Source organism: Eumetopias jubatus, unplaced genomic scaffold, assembly GCF_037043125.1.
Source record: "Eumetopias jubatus isolate StellerSeaLion01/CBP00866 unplaced genomic scaffold, mEumJub1_p1.0 scaffold_3, whole genome shotgun sequence".
Classification (NCBI taxonomy): Eukaryota; Metazoa; Chordata; class Mammalia; order Carnivora; family Otariidae; genus Eumetopias; species Eumetopias jubatus.
The window spans coordinates 73,002,911-73,027,135 of record NW_028274809.1 but is presented as its reverse complement, the minus strand read 5'-3'; the positions used below and the strand labels follow the sequence as shown (position 1 = coordinate 73,027,135).

Genomic DNA, 24,225 nt, shown 5'->3' with positions numbered 1-24,225 from the left:
ATCAAGAGCGGGGTTCACAAAAGATTGCTTGAATCCTGTAGCTGTTTGTTGTAGGAGGAGCACAAGCTCAAGCATGGGAAGGATAGAAAGCAAAAACAAGCGGCATAAGCCAGTAGCCCATGACCTTCACCACTGTGCACTAGCACCTCTCCCTCACTGCACTATGATCATATTGGGAATCTCTTATCCTCAGCTGACGGAAGAGCAAAATCTACAAGCTTGGTTTACAAATAGAACAGCTTAGTATGCCGGTGCTTAAAAATGGAAGCAGCTGCACTGCAGCCTCATTCGGAAGTGGCTTTGAAAGACACTCATGAGGGAGAATCCTCCTGATGGGCAGAGGTCGGGGTGATGCACCTGTTTATCCACTTTGTGTGAAAGAAGTGGCCTGAGGTTACAATATATCCAGATTCATGGGCAGGCACACATGAAGGAGTAAGATTTAAAGAATGGAACAAGGAGGTGGATGAGCATAATGGCAGTGGGAACAAAACAAGAAAATCTTTGTGTTATATGTTAATGCCCACCAGAGAGCACCAACCTTGGAGGAAGATCTAAACGGCCAAGTAGACACGATGACTCCATCAGTCTCTGTCACCAACTACTTCGGTGCTGGCTCAATGGGTCCATGAATGTAGTGGCCATGAGGGAGAGATGGTTGCTATACATGGGTCCAACAGCATGGCTTCCCATATCCACCAAGGTGGATTTCATTGTTGCTGTCATCAAATGCCCAATGTGCCATCAGAAGACACCAATGCTGAGCCCCTGATACTGTGTTGTTCCTCAGGAAGACCATTGGTGGCAAGTTAACTACATCGAGTCCCTTCTAGGGAAAGGGCAGAGGCTTCTTCTAACAAGAATAAACATATATTTTGGGAGTGGGTTTGCCTTTCCTGCCTGCAAGGCCTCAGTATAACCATAACTATCCAAGAATTTATGGACTATTTTATCCCCGAGAAAGGATCCTATGTGACATTTTGTCAGAATAGGGAGCCTATTTTACTACGCAAGATGGTAGGGGAGGGCTTCCTGACTGGCTCAGTTGGTAGAGCATGGGACTATTGATCTCAGGGTCATGAGTTCGAGCCTCACGTTGAGCATCGAGATTACCTAATAAAGTAACATTTTTTTTTTTTTTTTAAAGGAGGTATGGGTGTGGGCCTATGATGACTGGATCCACTGGTCATACCACATACCATACCAATCAGAAGCTACCTGTCTGATAGAGCATTAAAATGATCTTCTGAGGACACAGTTGAAATGCTAGCTTAGAAGCAACCCCCCAAAAACTTATGTGACACTGTATCCCCAAGTAAGATTAATGTAACTAAGGGATGAAAGTAAGAGTGATCTTAGTTACTATGCTTCCCAGTGATCCACTGGGGACTTTGTCCTTTCCATCTCCATAATTCTAGACTCTGTAAGGTTAGAGGTTCTGGTTTTCCAAGGGGTACACTTTTGCTAGGGGACCTAGAAAGTGTCCCATTGAAATATAGACTACAATTGCCATTACAAGTGCTGCTAGGCACTTCAGTTTCCTTGTGTTCAGGGACTGGCAAACAAGGAGAGGAGTTCCTGTCCTGGAAGGGGTAATGGGGCCTGGATCTTTAGGGGGCAGTAGAGGTTCTCTTACACAAGGGATAAATATGTAAGGCACCCAGATAATACACTTGAGTGTGTTTTTGTACTCCTTTGCTCAATTGTGATGGTAAATGGACATGTCAGCAACCCTGGCCTCAAGAGGGCATGGTGTCCAGAGATGATTAACACCTTTCAGGTGTGGGAGTCTGGGTAACACCATTAGATAAGTCACCAAAGTCAGCAGAAGTAGTGCTGAGGTAAGAGGAATCTAGAATGGATATCGGAGGAAAACGATGATGAATATCATGGTCCTAAGACCAGTCCTAGTGGTAGGGACTACAATTTGCCCCACTAACCTTTCTCTTCTAAGTTTCTTTTGGAAAGAGAGGGACATTAGAATCTTAGAAGAATAACTCCCCAAATATATATGTATGTACCTGAAGAAATGTTTCCGAGTGGCACTGAGGGGGGACTGTAGTGGATATGAACATGAGCTACAATGATCCCCTTCAAGGAAAGGCTTGCCGTTCCATCTGTCAGCTCCTTCAGACTCTATCTCAGCTACCTTGCTCAAGAACACACCCTTTCCAGGGTATCCTATATCCAATGACTTGTCATGTGAAGGTATAAAGGCCTAGCCATTTGGGGTTTACTCTGGAATGACTTTGGTTAGCTATATATATATTCCAGAGTTCCCAGTGCAGTTAGTTTAGACTTTACTAGAACCACACTGTAGTTGAACTTCTCCCTCTGCTCAATCATACTTCTTTCCCCTTCTTTCCATGAATGCTGATTTTTAGCAGCAATCCTTCTCATTAAACTTGACCTCAGATTTTGCTTCTGGAGCTCTACCTACAATGCCATCCTTAACCCCTATTCTGAAGATGTTAGGAGGGTATCCTCAAAGCAGCACCACTGCGGAATGGGACATAAGAACTGATCAGGGTGAGAAAAGCATACATGTGGAAGCGAGAATGACAGCACAATTCAGAGATTCACTACACAGGGGAATTAATCAAGCAAGTACATATTAATTCATTAATGTAAATAAAAGAGGAAGGGTTTTTAAAAATATTTCTAGGTCAGAGAATTTTCCAGGTCAGGGAAAGAGGTTTCAGAGGAAGATAAATGAAGACAACATTCTTGATTCAAGATCTTGGACAAAGCGGCCCACTTCATGGTATCATCTGCTTCTGGAGCCTGCTGGAAATCCTCAGTTTGAGGTCACTCATTGGGATGGCCTTCTAATTGTCGTAGAGGTGATGACCTAGATCTAGCTTGGGGTGCCTCATGTGAATCCAAGAAGAGTTTTATTTTGGGGACAGTGTAGATGGTTAGCAGTACTTCCTAAGCCTCTCCCTGTGAGGTGATGATGCGTGTTTTCTTCTTAAAAGCTTTGACATATACTGCGTCTCCTGCTCGTAGAACTCAGGCCGCTGCAGCCCTGCACATGTTGGAGACAAACTCTGGGGCTGGGCTTGGGCAGCCTTGGGCAGGAAGGGCCTGAACTGGCTACAAAGTAGCCATGGCTGTGCCCTAGGGGAGCAAAGTGCAAGGTTGTTCCGGAGCCCGGGTCTGCCAGCGGGGAAGCTTTGGGGCGGCTCCTGGTGGTGTCTGTGCCTCACATGGCCCCAGACCTGCTTGCTGCCTGGCCTCAGACCGGGGAGGGCTGCTCTATCCCTCTGCCCTGGCTGCTGACAGCAGTGGAGCTCGGGGCCGGCAAAGTTCAAGGGGACACCAAACAAGCCAATATTTAAAAGAGAGTGGAAGCCAGTTTTCTCACTGTTGGAAAAGGTAAGTATAAACACAGAAAAGGAGAAAAGCAGAATCCATGCTTGATCTTGGATTAGGGGAGACATCGATGTGAACTCTTGGTTTTTAATATATAGATATAGAAATAAAAAATAGATGCAACTGTGTGTGTGTGTGCACGCTAGTGTACTTGCGGGCAGGAACCCGTGTGTGTGTGTGTGTGTGTGTGTGTGTGTGTGTGTGTGTGTCTAGCTGTGTCTACTGAGAGGGACTGGGACCAGTGACATGCTAATACTAAGGAGCACATTTAGCACTCAGATGTAGTTTTTATTTTTATTTTTTATTTTTTAAAGATTTTATTTATTTATTTGAGAGAGAGAGAAAGCACATGGGGGGGGAGGGTCAGAGGGATAAGGGACTTCCCTCCGAGCAGGGAGCCTGATGCGGGACTCGATCCCGGGACTCCAGGATCATGACCTGAGCCGAAGGCAGTCGCTTAACCAACTGAGCCACCCAGGCGCCCTCAGATGTGGTTTTCAAATACCATTTTCCACTCTGGGAACGAGGGCTCATTGAAGAAGCGGCTGCTTCCAGAGCTGGGGCAGGAAAAGAACAAGATGATCATAAAACATGGTGGTGTTCTAGAGAGCGCTTTGGTTACCAGTTGTGAAGGATCAGAGTTTGTGCTATTTGTAAATGAAGACGTTAGCCTGCCATAGTTTCCCCAAGGCTCACAGAAGCCAGGAAACTCCTGGGTCGGGTATAAAGAAGCGTGTTAGTTCTGGCATTGCAAACAGCAGGAGCTTCATGTCTCTGTCAGTTCTCTTGTCTCTCAGGCCCTGTGGAGTGGACACAGAGGTGGATGTTGCACATGCAGGAGTCTGTCACAGCTGAGGAGCCCCGAGCTTAGGGAACCTGTATGCTGTCTAGAATTCCTTTCCACTTGTCTTGATTTGACTAATACAGACTCACCTTCAAGGCTCAGCTCAGATGTCTTTTTTTTTTTTTTTTTGCAGGAAGCCTGCTCTAAATCCCCGGTTTGGCCTAAATGCTCCTCTTCCGAATGCCCATCACATGGTGTAATTGCTTCTATCTTAGTACTTAGTTATTTAGAGATACACATTCCTGTTAGACTGCAAGCTATTTGATTTCAGAGATTGTATTTTACTAATCTTTATATACCTTGTTAACACAAAGTCCAATACCTGCAACATAGTAATTACTCATTCCATGTTTTTTGAGTGCTTGTATTTGAATTGAACTGAACCAATAAAGGAATCACAGTTGGTACCAACTTGAATTGCCTGGCTCACCCAGTTTTCATGACCAGGGACAGGTGGTGTCCTCGTTGGGGAGATTTAAGAAGGGAATGGTAACATAAATGCCCACCAGTTAGGGAATAACTACATAAACAATGACACATTCGGGGCACCTGGGTGGCTCAGTTGGTTAAGCGACTGCCTTCAGCTCAGGTCATGATCCTGGAGTCCTGGGATCGACTCCCGCATCAGGCTCCCTGCTCAGCAGGGAGTCTGCTTCTCCCTCTGACCCTCCCCCCTCTCATGTGCTCTCTCTCTCTCTCTCATTCTCTCTCTTTCAAATAAATAAATAAATAAATCTAAAAAAAACCCAAAACAATGACACATTTATACTATGGAATAGTCCACAGTAATTTTTTTTTAAAAAAAAGATGGCTAAGTATGTACTGAAACAGAAACAAAAATCTACAAAATATATTAAGATTTTTTAAAAGAGGGGCGCCTGGGTGGCTCAGATGGTTAAGCGTCTGCCTTCGGCTCAGGTCATGATCCCAGGGTCCTGGGATCGAGTCCCGCATCAGGCTCCCTGCTCCTTGGGAGCCTGCTTCTCCCTCTGCCTCTCTCTCTCTCTCTCTCTCTGTCTCTCATGAATAAATAAATAAAATCTTAAAAAAAAAAAGATTTTTTAAAAGAACATTGAGATTTAGGGTAATATATAAAATGAGTATTACTCTACCAATATTTGCAAGTGTGCATGTGTATACTTATGTGGGCATACGTAAACGTGAGTGTGTTTATGCATTTATGTGGCAGACTCTGATGTTTGCCCACCCGTTGGCCTTTCTACCTTCTTTCTTGCAGTAATATGTCTAATCCCAGGGCATGAATTATATATGATTGATTTAAACCATCATGACAATCCCATTTCTCTTTAATTGTAATTGGTCCAGAGGCATGTCACCAAGTTCTGCTCTGTTGAGAACTTTGGGAAAAGACTATCCTCTTAGATAAGAGAAAGGCGTGAAAAGAAAGTCTTTTACCCACTCCGACTCCCTTCCTGTTTAGGTATTGCTCAAAGCCGATGTGTGAGACTTGTATGCTTGGAGTTCCAGCAGCCACTCTAGGACCACAATGGGAGACTTGATTGACATGCTGAGGATGGCCAGAAGAAAGATGGGAAAAGCCTAGACCCTTGACTTCACCATGGGCTTCCAGACCAGCTGGGGACCACCTACTTCCATATTGCTCTCAATTGAGGAAGAACTGTCCTAATGGTTGTCACTATTGGTTGAGTTTTCTGTCCTTTACAGCCCAAATTATCCCATTTGCTGTGTGCTATTATTATTTCACAGCGATACCACTTGAGCATTCCCCTTTGCATTCTTAATTACAAAATGTATAATACATATATTCTTGTTCTCTTCAATTTCCTACCTTTTTGCCTTATATTTCACCCATACATCCTCCACAAGGTTTTGTACTTTAGTTTTCAACCACCTCTCCAAGCAAAACAGGAAAGAGTCCACCTTGCCAAAGCCCTGTTGGATTCCCAATAAAACCAGACCTGTCTCTGTTTCCCTTTACCCTCCACCTAAAATTTCAGATGGCTTTATGGGTTCAATTAATACCTGGGATTTTATAACCCTCTTGTGGATATTTATAAAGCACAAATAATCAGAGACAGTAAGCTATGATGAACTGAAGTATGGTGACTTTCAGACATTTGCCCAAGACTTAGGCTAGTCCAAGAGTCACATTGTATTTGAAATCTCTCATCTGATCCTGATAATTTGCTTAAATAAAATTTATCTGGTAGTGCCAGAAGGAAAGATCTCAGTATGAGGGAAGAAACCTTCACATAGGAAGCACGAGAGATGGGGGGTGAATGAGTGGGGTTGATGACAGAGTCATAGGAGATGAAATACGATTGGTTAATGAGGATATTTTAAAGTCATAATAAGAGGTGGGGGTGCCCCACATTTGCCTCAGTCAGTTAAGTAACTGATTCTTGGTTTTGGCTCAGGTCATGACCTCAGGGTCCTGAGATCGAGCCCCACATCAGGCTCTGTGCTCAACAGGGAGTCTGCTTGAGATTCTCTCTCTCCCTCTGTCCCTCCCCCACTGCTTGCTCTCTCTCTTTCCCCCTCTCTCTCTAAAATAAGTAAATAAATCTTTAAAGTCATAATAAAAGGTGAACATGGACTCTCTTCATAAATACTTTGCTATATTAAAGAAATTTGGCTAGAACTTCAGGGAGCTGAGTCCTTACCTTGTCAATCAATATTTTTGTGACCTTTGAAATTTTCCTTCCTTCCTTCTCCTCACTTATAAAGTGGGATAATGGGATTGTTGTGAAGCTCAAAGGAAATTATGCATGTGAAATTACTTGAAAAATAAGATTCAGTGGAAAGTGTAAGCCACTTTTTTTTTTTAAAGCTATTAAGCTCAAAGAAGGAGAGAGATCTTTCTGACCACATGCAGATATTCTCATCTCCCCTCCCTTTTTTCCCAACATATAAAACATACATGAGTGGATTAAAACTTATTTGGCCTCAGGAGTCAGAAAATTTGGATTTGCGTTTTGGCTGTTAATGCTTGCTCAGTTTTGTATGATCTTAGACAAGTCATATTTCTGTCAATCTTTTGCTATCTGTAAGTCAGGAAGTCCTCCTTACTTGTGTTCTTCCCTTCAAAGGAAAGATGTCACACTTCAGTAGAAATAAATCCAAACTCTTGGAAAGATTGTTTCACAACCCTCCCCAGGAGACACCAGGAATGGGGCCAGTTGGTAGAGGGGCAGGAACTTCTAAGTGATCTGAGTCAAATGGCCATAGGGCATAAACCCATATACTTAAAATCTACTGGGAGGAACATCTGGGTGGCTCAGTTGGTTAAGCATCTGACTCTTGATTTCAGCTCAGGTCATGATCTCAAGGTCATGAGATTGAGCCCTGAGTGCCCCGAGTTGAGCCCCATGTTGGGCTCTGTGTTCAACAGGGAGTCTGCTTGAGATTCTCCCTCCCTCTCCTTATGCCCCTCCCCCTCCTCTAAAATAAATAAATAAATAAATAGATCTCAAGCTCTACTGGCAGACAATCCTTGGCGAGGGTCAAGTTTTCCAAACAACCAGGAGTTTTCTTTGTCTTCAGACATTTTCTTGTCATCCTAGTAAAAAATGTTAAATACCATTTAACAATTTCTTAAACATACGGGATTATTAAAACCAGTAATTCTTTCTCTTAGGACTACAATACAATGATTCAATAATTGTACACATTACTTAGTGCTTATCACTCTAAGTGTACTCTTTATCCCCTCCACCTATTTCACCTAGCCCCCCACCTCTTCTCTAGCAAACACTAATCTGTTCTCTATATTTGAGTGTAATTTTGTTTGTCTTTTTTCTTTGTTTTTTTTTCTTAAATTCCACATATAATTGAAATCATATAATATTTGTCTTTCACTTAGCATTATATTCTCTAGATCCATTCATGTTCTCTCAAATGGCATGATCTCATCCTTGTTTATGGCTGAACGTTATTCCATCATATATATAATATATAATACATATTCTTTATCCATTCATCTACTGATGAACACCTGGGTTGCTTCTATATCTTGGCTATTATAAATAATGCTACAATGAACATATTAGGTATGCATATACCTTTTTGAATTGGTGTTTTCATTTTCTTTGGGTAAATACCGAGTGGTGGAGTTACTGGATCATATGGTATTTCCATTTTTAATTAGCTATCTGTATGTCTTTTTTGAAAAAATGTCTATTCCTGTCCTCTGCCCATTTTTAAATTGGATTATTTGTTTTTTTTTGGTATTAAGTTGCATAAGTTCTTTATATATTTTGGATATTAGCCCCTTATTGGATATATCATTTGCAAATATCTTCTTCTATTGAGTAGGTTCCTTTTTCATTCTGCTGATGGTTTCCTTTGCTATGCAAAAGCTTTTTACTTTGGTGTAGTCCCAGTAGTTTAATTTTGCTGTTGTTTCACTTGCCAGAGAAAGCGCTTCTTTTAGTGTTTTTATCTGGTTTTAGTATCAGTAATGCTGGTCTTGTAGAATGAATTTGGAATCTTTCCTTCTATTTTTTCAAAGAGTTTGAGAAGAAAATGTTTTAACTCTTCTTTAAATGTCTGGTAGAATTCACCTATGCAGCCATCTGGGCTTGGGCTTATGTTTGTTTGGGTTTTTTTGATTACTGATTAAATATCATTGCTAGTGGGCGCCTGGGTGGCTCAGTTGGTTAAGTGACTGCCTTCAGATCAGGTCATGATCCTGGAGCCCCGGGATCGAGTCCCACATCGGGCTCCCTGCTCAGTGGGGGGGTCTGCTTCTCCCTCTGACCCTCTTCCCTCTCATGCTCTCTGTCTCTCATTCTCTCTCTCGCAAATAAATAAATAAAATCTTTAAAAAAAAGAAATGAATGTTCAATAAATATTTGTTAAAAAAAATATCATTGCTAGTAATCAGTCTGTTCAAATTTTCTATTTCTTCTTGATTCAGGAATATAACCATATATGAACAGACATTTCTCCAAAGAAGACATCCAGATGGCCAATAGATACATGAAAAGATGCTCAACATCACTTATCATTAGGGAAATGCAAATCAAAACCACAATGAGATATCACCTAACACCTGTCAGAATGACTAAAATAAAAAACACAAGAAACAACAAGTATTGGTAAGGATGTAGAGAAAAAAGGAATCCTCTTGCACTATTGGTAGGAATGCAAACTGGTGCAGCCACTGTGAAAAATTGTCAGAGGTTCCTCAAAAAGTTAAAAATAGAACTATCCAGAGTCTCTGGGTGGCACATTGGTTAAGCGTCTGACTCTTGCCTTTGGCTCAGGTCATGATATCAGGGTCTTGAGATTGAGCCCAGCACTTGGCTCCAAGCTCAGTGAGGAGTCTGCTGGGGTTTCTCTCTCTCCCTCTGCCCCTCCCAACTCTTTCTCTCTCTCTCTAAAATAAGTAAATAAATCTTTAAAAAAATAGAACTACTCTACCGTCTAGTAATCACACTATTGTGTATTTACCCCCAAAATACAAAAACACTAATTCAAAGGGATACGTGCCCCCCTATGTTTATTGCAGCATTATTTACAATAGCCAAATTATGGAAGTAGCCCAGGTGTCCATCCAAAGTGAATGGATAAAGATGTGGTATGTATACACAATGGAATATTATTCAGCCATAAAAAAGAATGAAATCTTGCCATTTGCAACAGCATGGAAGGAGCTTGAGAGTATAATGCTAAGCAACGTTAAGTCAGAGAAAGATAAATACCATATGATTTCACTCTTTTGTGGCTTTTAAGAAACAAAACAAATGAACAAAGGGAAAAAAAAGAAAGAGAGAGAGCAAGAAGCAGACTCTTAACTATAAGAGAACAAACTGAGGGTTACCTGAGGGAAGGTGGTTGGGGGCATGGGTGAAATAGGTGATGAGCACAGGGCGATGTATGGAAGTGTTGAATCACTATAATATACACCTGAAACCAACATAACACTGTATGTTAACTATATTGGAATTAAAATTTTAAAAATAAAAACATAAAAGTAAATTTAAGAAAAGGAATATAACCATATAATAACAACCTAACAATTATAAGTATTTATGCACCCAACATGGGAGTGCCCAAATACATAAAGCAACCATTAACAGATATAAAGGAAGAAATTAATAGTAATATAATAATAGTAGGGGATTTTAACATCCCACATAACATCAATGGATAGATAATTCAGACAGAAAATCAACAAGGAAACAGTGACTTCATCTCTTTTTTTTAGTTAATTTAATTTAATTTAATTTAATTTAATTTTTTGAGAGAGAGAGAAAGAGTGTAAACTGGGGGTGGAGAGGGGCAGAAAGGGAAACAGAATCTCAAGCAGGCTCCATGTTCAGCACAGAGCTTGACTCGAGGCTTAATCTCGTGACCCTGAGGTCATGACCTGAGCCGAAATCCAGAGTCAGATGCTTAACTGACTGAGCCACCTAGGCTCCCAGAAACAGTGGCTTTGAATGACACATTGGACTAGATGGATCTAACAGATATATTCAGAAAATTCCATCCCCAAACAGTGGAATACACATTCTTTTCAAGTGCACATGGACCATCCTCCAGAATAGATCACATGTTAGGCCATGAAACAAATCTCAACAAATTCAAAAAGATTGAAATCATATCATACATCTTTTCTGATCACAACTGTATGAAACTAGAAATCAATCACAAGAAAAAATCTGGAAAGACCACAAATACATGGAGGCTAAATAAGATGCTACTACACAAGGAATGAGTCAACCAAGAAGTCATAGAGGAAATAAAAAAAATACATGGAGACAAATGAAAATGAAAACACAATGGTTCAAAATCTTTGGGATGCAGCAAAAGCTGTTCCAAGAGGAAAAGATTAGTACAAAACAGGCCTGCCTCAAGAAGCAAAAAAAAATCTCAAATAAACAACCTAGCCTTATGTCCAAAGGAGCTGGTAAAAGAACAAACAAAGCCCAAAGTCAGTGGAAGGAATGAAATAGTAAAGATGAGGGCAGAGGTAAATGAAATAGAAACTAAAAAACATGATAGAACAGATCAATGAAACTAGGAGCTGGCTCTTTGAAAAGATCAACAAAATTGATGAACCTTTAGCCAGAGTCATCAAAGAGAGGGGGGAGGGAGAGAGAGGACTCAAATAAAATCAGAAATGGAGAAAAAATAACTCACAGAAATATGAAGGATTAAAAGAGAATATTATAAAAAATGATATGTCAACAAATTGGACAACCTAGAAGAAATGGGTAAATTCCTAGAAACAAATAACCTTCAAAAATTGAATCAGGAAGGAAACCAGTAACTTAATTCTATCAAAGCCCAACTCCCTTTTTTATGATAGATATTTTATGACCTACTTATAAATATGTCATTAAATACATAGATTAAATAAATGTTTAAATAAACATAACCTACATATGTATATAATTTCAAAAAAGCAACACAGTGCCTAATTGTAAATATAAAAGGATAATAAAAGCAAAGTTGTTTATAATAAAATAGTATGTACTGCAATATGCAAATGTCTAGGTATTACTAGTAGACATAATAACATAGGCAAAGGTTTGCATCTATATTTAGAATGGTTGTAAATGAGACCACTAGAAATATAGACTGACAGAAATGTACTCTACTAGAGACTCAGAAACTATGTCCAGCTTTGCTACTCATGATATGGTTGTCCTAAATGTTGAATAATTTATGGTAAATTTCTAACAAAATATTCCTAGAAAATTGAAGTCTATTAAACATGTGCAGGAAATATTTGGTATTTATTTGTAGAATGGAGTTAGGTTCTAAGTTCAGATCATTAAAAACCCACTTTCACCTAAATATATGTCTTGGTGGATGTCAAAAATTACACACGATAGGAGACAACTCTTACTCCATGGGACTGCCCCAGGGACTTTACGAAATGTTATATTCCCAGTACCGACCCACTAAATACTAGTAGCTCCCAGTTATTTTGATATTATAAAAACCTTGCAACAAATGTTTATAATGCTGTCAAATAGTAATATCATGCTTGTTGAGAAATTCTGCTATAAGCACTATCTGGCATTCAGTATGTGTTTAATTCCTGTTTATTGATGGGATGGATGAATAAATGTATAATGTTATATTTCTAAAAATAACTTTAACTTTTGATGGCAAGTAACAAAAAGCGCAGCTAAACTCTAGTTTAGACAAACTGTTTTTTCTAACTAAGAAGTTTAGAGCTGGGCCACCTAGGTTTTGTTCCGTAGCTCATAATGTTGTCATTATCTAGGGTTCCTATTTTCCTTCCATTTTGTCATTTGGCAAATCTGTTTTGTTTTTGTTTTTTTTTAATCACTTCATGAATTAAAGATCACCACAGTACCTCTGGGTCTTATATGTGTATTCAAAGCAGAAAAGGGGGAAGGAAGAGGAAAGGATCATTGCTAGTAGACTTCCTTTTCTATCCGATTGGCCAGAACTGTGTCACATGGCTAGTGCTGGTTGCCAGGGAAGCTATGATCCTCCCACTGAAAGTAATGATACTGTCATGTAAAATGTAAAACCCAAAGAATGAAAGAAACAAAACCTTCCAGATAGATACATCACTGAGCTGCCAAGAAGTAAAGATTCTAAGAAGCTAAAAAGTGAAGTGAACATAGAACTCCTAGGAGGTAAGGAAGTACTGGGCATGGCTTTTCCTTGGACATATGTGCCAACCCCTGGTGGTCTTGATTATTTCACTTTTAATGGTTTCACAGGAAGTGGAGGTTGGGGACAGATGATAACATTTAAGGCCTGCCCAATGTATGAAGTCTCATAGAGTCGGACTCAAAGTTGGAAAATGAAAAGGCAAGCCACAGACTGGTAGAAAATATTTACAAAACTTCATATTCAGAATATATAAAAACTACAAATCATCATCAAAAAGAAAAATAATTTAATTTTTTAAATGGACAAAGGTCTTGAAAAGACCCTTTAGAAAAGATGATACACTTGTAGCCAGTAAGCAGGCACTCGACATCATTAGTCATCAGAGAAAAGCAAATTTAAACCATGAGATACTATTACACATCCATTAGAAGAGTAAACATTTTTAAAAATTAACCAAACCAAACGTTGGTGAGAATATAGAACTAATAGAACTTTCATACATTGCTGATTGGAATGTAAAATACAAATACTTTGGAAACTGGCAGTGTCTTACAATCTTAAACACACACAATATATATTGAAGAGAAATGAAAACACATATCTGTACAAAAGCTTGTACATGTGGGATACCTGGGTAGAACAGTTGTTAAGTGATCAACTCTTGGTTTCAGCTGAGATCATGATTTCAGGGTTGTGAGATCAAGCCCTGTGTCACTGAGTGTGGACTCTGCTTAGGACTCTTTCTTCCTCTACCCCTCCCCCCATCCTCTTTCCCTCTCTAAAATAAATAAATAAATCTTTTAAAAAACTTGCACTTGAATGTTCATAGCCACATTATTAATAATAGCCAAGATGGAGAAACAACTCAAATGCCCATCAATTGATGAATGGTATACCACAAAATGTGGTATATCCATATGGTAGAATATTATTCAGCCATGAAAAAGGTGCTGCTACATGCTACAACATGGATGAACTTTGAAAAAATTATGCTGGGTGAAAAGAAGCCAGACACAAAAGCCACATATTGTATGATACTGTTATATGGTGTATGTCCAGGATAAGCAAATCCATAAAAACAGAAAGTAGATTAATGGTTACCAGGGGCTGGGAGAGGGAAAAGTGAGGTGACTTTCAATAGGTATTAGGTTCTTTTCAGAATGATGAAAATGTTTTGGAATTGGATAGTGGTGATGCCTAAACAAGTATACTAAAAACCATTGAACTGTACACTTTAAATTGGTAGAGTGTATGGTATGTGAGTTATATTCAATGATGTTGTTATAAAAAAACAAAAACAAACAAAATATGTATAAAGGTCACTGGCATTGCCACCATCCCAAGATTACCCCTGCCATCATCTTGATGCATAGACTTCCAAACTCATTTCTGTGCATCATATGTACTTTTTTAAAGAATAAAAATTGGGGCACCTGGGTGGCTCAGTTAGTTGGGTATCTGCCTTTGGCTCAGGTCATGATCCCGGGGTCCTGGGATCAAGCCCCGCATGGGGCTCCCTGCTCAGCAGGGAGTCTGCTTCTCTCTTCCTGCTGCCTGTTCATGCTCTCTCTCACTCTCTCTTTCTCTCTCTCAAATAAATAATAAATAAAATCTTAATAACAACAACAAAAAGAATAAGAACTGGGTTATACCATGCAAAAGGTATTTTTAACTACAACACATAATTTTAAATTTTAAAATTATAAAGTAATGTTAGACTTGAGGGTAATTGTTTTCCTCCTGGCTCTTTGCTGGGGAAACTTCCACTCTTTCATCCTTGAGTGTGATGTTAGCTGTGTGGAGTTTTTGTGGATGCCTTTTATCAGATTGAGGAAGTTCCATTCCATTCCTAATTTGCTAAGCATGTTTTATCATGAAAAGGTGTTGGATTTTATAAAATGCTTCTTCTGCATCTATTGAGATGATCACATAAGATTTTTTCCCTTTATTCTATTCTTATTACTCTATAATATGATTGATTTTCATATATTGAAATAATCTTGTACTCCCACAATAAATCTCACTTGGTAAGGTACAAAATCTTTTTATATGTTTTGCCAAGTTTTGTTTACCACTATTTGGTTGAGGAGTTTTGATTCTACATTTGTAAGGATATTGATCTGAAGTTTTCTTTTCTTGTGATGTCTTTGTCTTGCTTTAATATCAGGGAAATACTGGCCTCAAAATATAAATTAGGAAGTCTTCCTTCCTCTTTTATTATCTGCAAAAGTTTATTAAGAATGGTATTAATTCTTCTCTAAATGTTTGGTAGAATTTACCAGTGAGACCATAAAGTCCTGGGCTTTTCTTTGCTGGAAGTTTGTTGATTACTAACTTAAGCTATTTACTTGCTACATGTCTTTTTAAATTCTCTATTTCTTCATCAGTCAACTTTGTTTCTATGTTTCTAGGAATTTGTCCATTTCATTTAGGTTATCTACTTTGTTGGCCTATAATTGTTCACTGTATGCCTTATGTCTTAGTCATCTCAGGCTGCCATAGCAAAATACTACATGCTGGGTGGTTTAAACAGCAGAAATTTATTTCACAGTTCTGGAAGCTGTAAAGTCCAAGGTGCTGGTTGATTTGGATCTTGGTAAGAGCTCTCTTCCTGGCTTAGAGACAGCCACCTTCCCATTATGTTGTCACATGGTCTTTCTTCAGTGCATGCACATGTTGAGAGAGAGAAAGAGAGAGAGAGAGAGATCTAACTCTCTTCCTCTTCTTCTATGGTCATTAGTCCCTTCATCAGAGTCCTAACCTTAATCTAATCCTAATTACCTTCCAAAGGCCCCATCTCCACATATTATCACACTGGGGGATGGGGCTTCAACATAGGAATTTTGGGAGGAGGGGAACACAAACATTTAGTCCATAATATTCCACTCTGGGCTCCCTCAAATTCATGTTTTTCTCACATGCAAAATATATTCTATCTATCCCAACAAACCTAAACATCTTAACTTGCTCCAGCGTCAACTCTAAAGTCCAAAGTCTCATTTAAATATCTAAATCAGATATAGTGAAACTTGAGGTATGAGTCATCCTGAGATAAATTCTTCTCCAGCTGCAAACCTGTGAAACCAGACAAATTATGTGCTTCCAAAATACAACGGTGTGACAGGCACAGGAGAGACATCCCTATTCCAAAAGGGATAAATAGGAAATAAGGAAAGGGTAATGGGTCCCAAGCAAGTCTAAAACCTAGAGGTGAGTTCTATTAAGGCTTGAGATGACTGTCTTTGGTTTGATGCTCATCCTGTAGGACCATTGAGCAGAGGTCTTGCCTCTGAGCCTTTGTTGTACTGGGGTTGTGCCCCACAGATGGCCAGTTAGAAGTCTCACTCCCAAGGCACGGCAGGGTAGCCTTGGCCCAGAGCTCTGCATGATGGTTCCAGTCCCAAGGCCTTTGTCAGAGGCCATCTGGTCTGTTGAAACCAACACGGTGGTTCTGATGATCTCTGAATCACCTTTCGGTCATTTTTCCTTTTCGTTAAAGAATAGCACATGTTCTAGCTGAATAGCACTATCATCCAGTCCTATTAATTTCATAAAGCCCCACAGCCTTTCTTCATTTTGTCTCACCTCCATTCTTTTCAGTTCAAACTGGCAGTACTTCTGCTTATATAATCCCACAAACCCATTATCAAGAGATAGTCCAGCCATACCCATAGTGTTCTCTTTAATGCATGTGTTCTAATTTTTTGTAATATGGATAGGTGGAGAATTTTTCAAATCTCCAAATTCAGGTTCCTTTTTGCTTAACAATTCCTTCCTCAATTCATTTCTCTCTTGTATTTTAGTATGAGCAGTCAGGAGGAACCATGACACTCCTTCAAAACTTTGCTTAGAAATCTTTTCAGCTAATCCCAGACTTCAAGATATACTACAAAGTTGTAGTAATCAAAACAATGTGGTACTAGCACAAAAACAGACACATAGATCAGTGAAACAGAATAGAGAGCTCAGAAATAAACCCACAATTATATAGCCAATTAATCTATGATAAAGGAGGTAAGAATATACCATGGGGAAAAGACAGTCTCTTCCATAAATGGTGTTGGGAAAACTTGAGACCTACATGTACAAAAATGAAACCGGACCACCTCCTCACACCATACACAAAAATAAACTCAAAATGGATCAAAGACCTACATGTGAGACATGAAACTATAAAAATCTTAGAAGGAAACATGGGCAGTAATTTCTTTGACATTGACCTCAGCAACATTCTTCTAGATGTCTCCTCAGGCAAGAGAAAGCAAAACAAAAATTAACTATTGAGACTACACCAAAATAAAAAGCTTTTATATGGCAAAGAAAACCATCAACAAAACAAAAAGGCTACCTACCGAATAAAGATATTTGTAAATGATATATCTGATAAAGGGTTATTATCCAAAATGTATAAAGAACATATATAACACAACACCAAAAAAATCCCAAATAATCCATTTAAAATGGGCAGAGGACATGAATAGACATTTTTTCCAGAGAACATCAGACGGCCAACAGGGAAATGCAAATCAAAACCACGATGAGATATCACCACTTGACACCTGTCAGAATGCCTAAAACCAAAAAGACAAGAAATAACAAGTGTTGGCAAGGACGTGGGGAAAAGGGACACTCTTGCACTGTTGGTGGGAATGCAAACTGCTACAGCCACTGTGGAAAACAGTATGAAGATTCCTCAAAAATTAAAAAATGGAAATACCATTTGATCCAGTAACTCCACACTAGGTATTTACCCAAAGAAAATGTAAACACCAATTCAAAAAGATATATGCACCCCTATGTTTATTGCAGCATTCTTTACAATAGCCAAAATATGGAAGCAACCCAGGTGTCCATCAATAGATGAATGGATAAAGAAAAATGGTATCCATAAACAATGGAATATTATTCAGCCATAAAAAAGAATGAGATCTTGCCATTTGCAACAAAATGGCTGGATCTCGAGGTTATTATGCTAACTGAAATAAGTCAGAGAAAGACAAATACCATATGACTTCAGTAAAAAGCAAAACAAATGAATAAACAAACAAACAAAAAGCAGAAATGCAGCCATAAATACAGAAAACAAACTGATGGTTGCCAGAGGGGAGAGGGGTGGGTGATTGGCAAAATGAATGAAGGGGAGTGGGAGTACAGGCTCCCACTTATGGAATGAATAAGTCATGAGGGTGAAAGGCACAGCATAGGGACTATAGTCAATAATATTGTAATTGCGTTTTATGCTGACAGAGGGTAGCTACATTGGTGGAGAGCACTGCGTAACATATGGACTTGTCAAATCACTATGCTGTACACCTGACACTAACATAACATTGTATATCAAAATTTTATTTTGAAGAAAAATAAAATATATAAAAAATCTTTTAAACTAAATATCTAATTTCATAACTCACAAATTCTACTTTCCACCAAACACTAGAATACAAACAATTCAGCCAAGTTCTTTGCCATTTTATAACAAGGACCTCTTTTCCTCCAGTTTCCTATGACATGTGCCTCATTTCCATCTGAGACTTCACCAATGGCCTTTAATGTCCGTATTCCTACCTATATTCTATTCATGATTCTTTAGGTCTTTTTTAAGGAGATGGAGCTCTCTCTTCAGCGCTCCTCTTCTTTCTGAGCCCTTACCAGAATCTCCGTTAATATCCATATGTCTGGCATGCACCTCCAAACTCCTTTAGCCTCTATCCATTATCTAGTTCCAAAGGCACTTCACAGGTTTAGGTATTTGTTATAGCAGTACTTATCAAAATCCGTTTTAGTTAGCTCAGGCTGCCATAATAAAATGCTGTAGACTGAGTGGCTTAAACAATAGAAATTTATTTTTCATAGTTCTAGAGGTTGGGAAGTCCAAATCAAAGTGCCAGCTAATTTGGCTCCTGGGGAGAGCCGTCTTTCTGGTTTACAGAGAGCCACTTTCTCATTGTTCTCACTTGGTCTCTTAGTGTATGCACCTGGGATGGGGGTGGGGTGGAGAAGAAGGTTAGGGGGAAGAGAGGAGAATCTTTCTCTTCTTCTAACTTCACTAATCTCATTATAAGAGCCACACCCTCATGATTTAACCTAGCCTAACCCCAAGGCTCCATTTTTAAACACCATCGCATTGGGTATTAGGATTTCAGTATATGAATTTTAAGGGACATATTCAGTCCACAACACTTTATAATCGTTTTTTTCCCCCTGTAAGGTTGGTAGTTATGTCTTTTGGTTGGTGATTTTAGTAATTTTAGTCTTCTCTCATTTTTTGCTTGATTAGGATAGCTAAAGATTTGTCAATTTTATTAATCTTTTCAGTGAAGTGACTTTTGATTTTTTTGATTTTTCTCTATTGTTTCTCTATTCTCTCTTTCATTTATTTCCCTCCTTCTGCTTGCTTTGCATTTAGTTTGCTCTTATTTTTCTCATTCCTTAAGGTGGAATGTTAGGTTATTGATTTGAGATTTTTTTCTTCTTTTTTAATACGGGCAATTACAACTATAAAGTTCCTTCTAGGCACTATTTTCATGGTATCCCTAAGATTTGGTATATTGTGTTTTCATATTCATTCATCTCAACTATTTTCTAATTTTCTTTGTGATTTCTTTTTTGACCCTGTGGTTATTTATGATTGTGTTTAATTTCCAATTGTAAATTTGTCTCATTTCCTTCCATTATTAATTCCTAATTTCATTCACTGTGGTTGGAGAGCATACTGCACATGATTTCAGTCTTTTGAAATTTATTGACACTTGTTTTATGACCTAACATATGTTCTATCCTGGTAAATATTTCACACGTTCTTGAGAAGAAGTGTACTCTGTAGTTGTTGAATGGAGGGTTCTATAGGTCCTTCTTAGTTGAATTATAGTGTTGTTCAAGTTTTCTATCTGCTTGATGACTTTTTGTCTAGTTCTATCATTATGGAAAGTGAGATATTGAAATCTCCAACTATTATCATTGAATTTACCATTTTCCCTTCAATTTTGACACTTTTTGCTTGATGAATTTGGTATATATATATGTTTATAGTTATATCTTCTTGATGAATTAACTCTATTATTATCAAATGTCTTTCTTCGTCTCTAGTAATAAATTCTGTCCTAAGATCTACTTTGTCTGATATTAGAGGAGTCATTCTATGTCTCTTCTGGTTATTGTTTACCTATTATATCTTTTTCCATACTTTTACTCTCAACTTCTCTGTACCTTTGACTATAAAGTGTGTCTCTTATAGACAGCATATAGTTAGGTTTGGAGTTTTTTGTTTTACTTTGTTTTGTTTTAATCTATCCTGCAGATTTCTGCCCTTCAAATCAATCCCTTTCCATATAATGAAATTACTGATAAGGTCATGTTTACATTTGCCATTTTTCTATTTGTTTTCTACATGTCTTTTTTTTTTTGATACTTTTTCCATTACTACTTTTGTTTTAAAAGGATATTTTCTAGTGAACCATTTTAATATCCTTATTATTTCTCTCAGTATATATTTTTAAAGATTTATTTATGTTTTTAGAGGGGGAGGGACAGAGGGAGAGAATCTTCAAGCAGACCCCCCACTGAGCATGGAGCCCAACTCAGGGCTCGAACTCACCACCCATGGGATCATGACCTGACCCAAAACCAAGAGTCAGCTCTTTAACTGACTGAGCTACCCAGGCGCCCCTCTTATAAATTTTTTGAGTCGTTTTCTTAGTGGTTGCTATGAGGGTTCAATTAACACCTTTGTTCCCATAACAATCTAGTTCAGATTAATATCAATTTAATTGTAATAATATGCAAAAAAGGGCGCCTGGGTGGCTCAGTTGATTAAGTGACTGCCTTTGGCTCAAGTCATGCTCCTGGAGTCCCGGGATCGAGTCCCGCGTCGGGCTTCCTGCTCGGCGGGGAGTCTGCTTCTCCCTCTGACCCTCTTCCCTCTCGTGCTTTCTATCTCTCATTCTCTCTCTCTCTCAAATTAAAAAAAAAAATATGCAAAAAAACCTTTGTTCCTCTATGACTCCTCTCCCCTGATTTGTGCTATTATTATCATGTAAATTACATCTTTATAGATTGCATGCCTATCAACACAGAAAATATAAAGAATGCTTTACGTTTATAAGTTATTCTTCCACAGGGGGCGTGCTAATCTTTTTTGTATTGTTCCAGTTTTAGTATATATGCTGCAAAATTGAGCACAACATGACCTAATATTGGCATTAAAAACTACTCTAGCTTCTGGTGCAACCCCTCTGGAAAATGGTGCAACCCCTCTGGAAAACAGTATGGAGGTTCCTCAAACAGTTGAAATTAGAGCTACCGTTTGATCCAGCAATTGCACTACTGGGTATTTACCACAAAGATACAAATGTAGGGACCCGAAGGGGTACGTGTACCCCAATGTTTATAGCAGCAATGTCCACCATAGCCAAACTGTGGAAAGAGCCAAGATGCCCATCGGCAGATGAATGGATAAAGAAGATGTGGTATATATATACAATGGAATATTATGCAGCCATCAAAAGGAATGAGATCTTGCCATTTGCAACGACGTGGATGGAACTGGAGGGTGTTATGCTGAGTGAAATAAGTCAGTCAGAGAAAGACATGTATCACATGACCTCACTGATATGAGGAATTCTTAATCTCAGGAAAGAAACTGAGTGTTACTGGAGTGGTTGGGGGTGGGAGGGATGGGGTGGCTGGGTGATAGATATTGGGGAGGGTATGTGCTACGGTGAGCGCTGTGAATTGTGCAAGACTGTTGAATCACAGATCTGTACTTCTGAAACAAATAATGCAACATATTTTGAGAAAAAAGAAAAAGAAGAAGATAACAGGAGAGGAAGAAAAGGGGTGTATGTCAGAGGGGGAGACCAACCATGAGAGATGATGGACTCTGAAAAACAAACTGAGGGTTCTAGAGGGGAGGGGGGTAGGGGGATGGGTTAGCCTGGTGATGGGCATTGAGGAGGGCACGTTCTGCATGGAGCACTGGGTGTTATGAACAAACAATGAATCATGGAACACTGCACCAAAAACTAATGATGTAATATATGGTGATTAACATAACAATAAAAAAATTAAAAAAAAAAAACTACTCTAGCTTCAGTGAAAAAGGAATTAAAGAGGAGGCCAGTCTGGGGGTGAGAAGACTAGATAGAAATGCTGAAATATATCAGGTAAAAGAGGATAGTGGTCAGACTTAGAATTCAGTATTAGACTACGGGAGAAGAGATGTAGACAACACACTTGAAAGATATTAAGAAGATAATATTAACTAGCCTTGGCAGCTGGATGTGTAGTTGAGCAAAAGGAAAGAGTCAAAATAACTAATTCTCTGTATCATGCAACTGAGAGAATTACAGTACTATTCACAGAGAAAGATAACATTGAAATAGAAGCTTTGGGAAAAAATACAATGAGATCAATTTTATACTTTTAAAATTTATGATGCTTGTAGGATATTTAAATGAAAATAGGAGATGTTCAGTAAAGATGGGATATTTGGGTTTGAAACTTAAGTGAGCAATATGAACTGTGAATAAAGATTTGAGAGTGATTAATATGTAGATAGTAATGAAAGTCTTGAGAGTTTATTAGAATATCTGCTAAGAATGTATGAAGTCATAATAGAAGAGGACCAAGGATGGAATCTTAAGGAAGAGTAATATTTTGAGTTTGAGGAAATGAGGATGATTCATCACAAGAAAGTGAGAATAACTCTAGAAGTATCAAGAAAACCAGAAGAGTGTGTTGTCATGGAAGTTGAAAGAATAGAATATTTTAAGAATTGAGACGTCACATAAAATAAGGAATGTATTGTTTTCATTGGATTTAGCAATAAGGAAAACCATTAAATACAGCAGTATATTAAAGATAGCTGCAGATTCTTTGCTATTCCTCTCATCAAGAAATAAAATTGATTTCCCTCCTCTTGGATCCCTCCTCTTGAAGCCCTATTGGGCTTGTACTGACCAATAAAATGTGGTAGAAGTTGGATTGTTTAATTTCTGAGACTGGACAGCTTCTACTTTCACAAACTTAGAACATTTCCTCTTAAAACTCAGCTTTCATGCTGTGGGAAGCCCACATATGGAGGAGCCATGAGAAGAAGGACTCACTTTCAGCTGAGCTCCCAACCAAGAGTCAACCCCACATGCGAGCAATGTGAATGAGCCTTCGTGGAGGTTCTAGTCCAGTCAAGCCTCCAGATGACCACAGCTCCAGCCAATGCCATGCAGAAAAAAAGTATCCATTCAAGCCTAGTGAACCCACAGCATCATGAAAGTTACTGAATGGTGGCTGCTGTTTTAAATGACCATGTCTTGGGTGGGGGACAGCTTGTTACTTAGCAATCGATAACCTATTTTATTACTATTTTGTAACATTTATAAGAGACAATGTCCTGTTGAGGTATTGCAGGTGTAAATTGCCATGGGTTGAAGAGTGACTTGAAGGATAGGAACTGAAGACAGCTATTTTAGTAGAAGATTATGAAAGAGAAAAGCTATTTAGAGTGGTATATATAAGAAAGTCTGAATTTGATAAAGGTATTGTTAGCTTTTAATATAAGAAATTTATTTATTTTTTATTTTTTATTTTTTTTTAAAGATTTTATTTATCCATTCATGGAAGAGAGAGAGAGAGGCAGAGGGAGAAGCAGACTCCCAAGGAGCAGGGAGCCCGACACGGGACTCGATCCCAGGACCCCGGGATCATGACCTGAGCCGAAGGCAGACGCTTAACGACTGAGCCACCCAGGCGCCCAAGAAATTTATTTTTTATTTTTTGTTTTATTTTTGTGAGAGAGAGAGAGAGTGCATGTGCATGCACGCACACAGGTGAGTCGGGTGGGGAGGGGAGAGGGAGAGAGAGAGGATCTCCAGGAGACTCCCTGCTGAGTGCAGAGCCTGACGCAGGGCTTGATCTCACTGCCCTGAGATCATGGCCTGAGCCAAAATCAAGAGCCTGACACTTAACCCTACTGAGCCACCCAGGTGCCCCTTTAATGTGAAAAACTTAAATGGTATTTAAGAAGGTGCATCCCTGTGCCACAGCAGCAATATTAATATACATATAAGACAAAAGAAAATACTTATAACCATGGTTCCTGAGTGACACCGTAAGAAAACATTGAAGATCCAGAAGAGAGATGGGTTAACACTGAAGATCCAAAAGAGAGATGGGTTAACTGATGGAGAAAGGTTCTTGAGGAGATGAGAGAAAATGTTATCTTTTTCAGACTCCCCCAGAAAGGATCTTATTAGTCTCCTTAGACATGATCCATTATAGAGTCCCTAATATGTGGACTCTCCTATCCTGACTCCTTGGCATTCACTGTTTGCATTGCTGCTTTTAGCTCAAGCACTAATTGTTTTCTAATCATCCATTGTTAGTGTCTTAGGTTGTATTAGGATATTATGTTTTGGGCCACAAGT

The 24,225-nt window shown here is 38.8% G+C and overlaps 2 non-coding genes across 2 annotated transcripts; one reads left to right on the top strand and one right to left on the bottom strand.

Annotated features, from left to right (window-relative positions):
- Nucleotides 1–1,027: 1,027 nt before the first annotated feature.
- On the top strand, nucleotides 1,028–1,103 carry TRNAN-AUU (transfer RNA asparagine (anticodon AUU)). Its single transcript has one exon. It is a non-coding gene; the product is annotated as a tRNA-Asn (tRNA).
- Nucleotides 1,104–20,878: 19,775 nt separating this feature from the next.
- On the bottom strand, nucleotides 20,879–20,983 carry LOC114216545 (U6 spliceosomal RNA). Its single transcript, XR_003610798.1, has one exon. It is a non-coding gene; the product is annotated as a U6 spliceosomal RNA (small nuclear RNA).
- Between the last annotated feature and the right edge of the window lie 3,242 nt (nucleotides 20,984–24,225).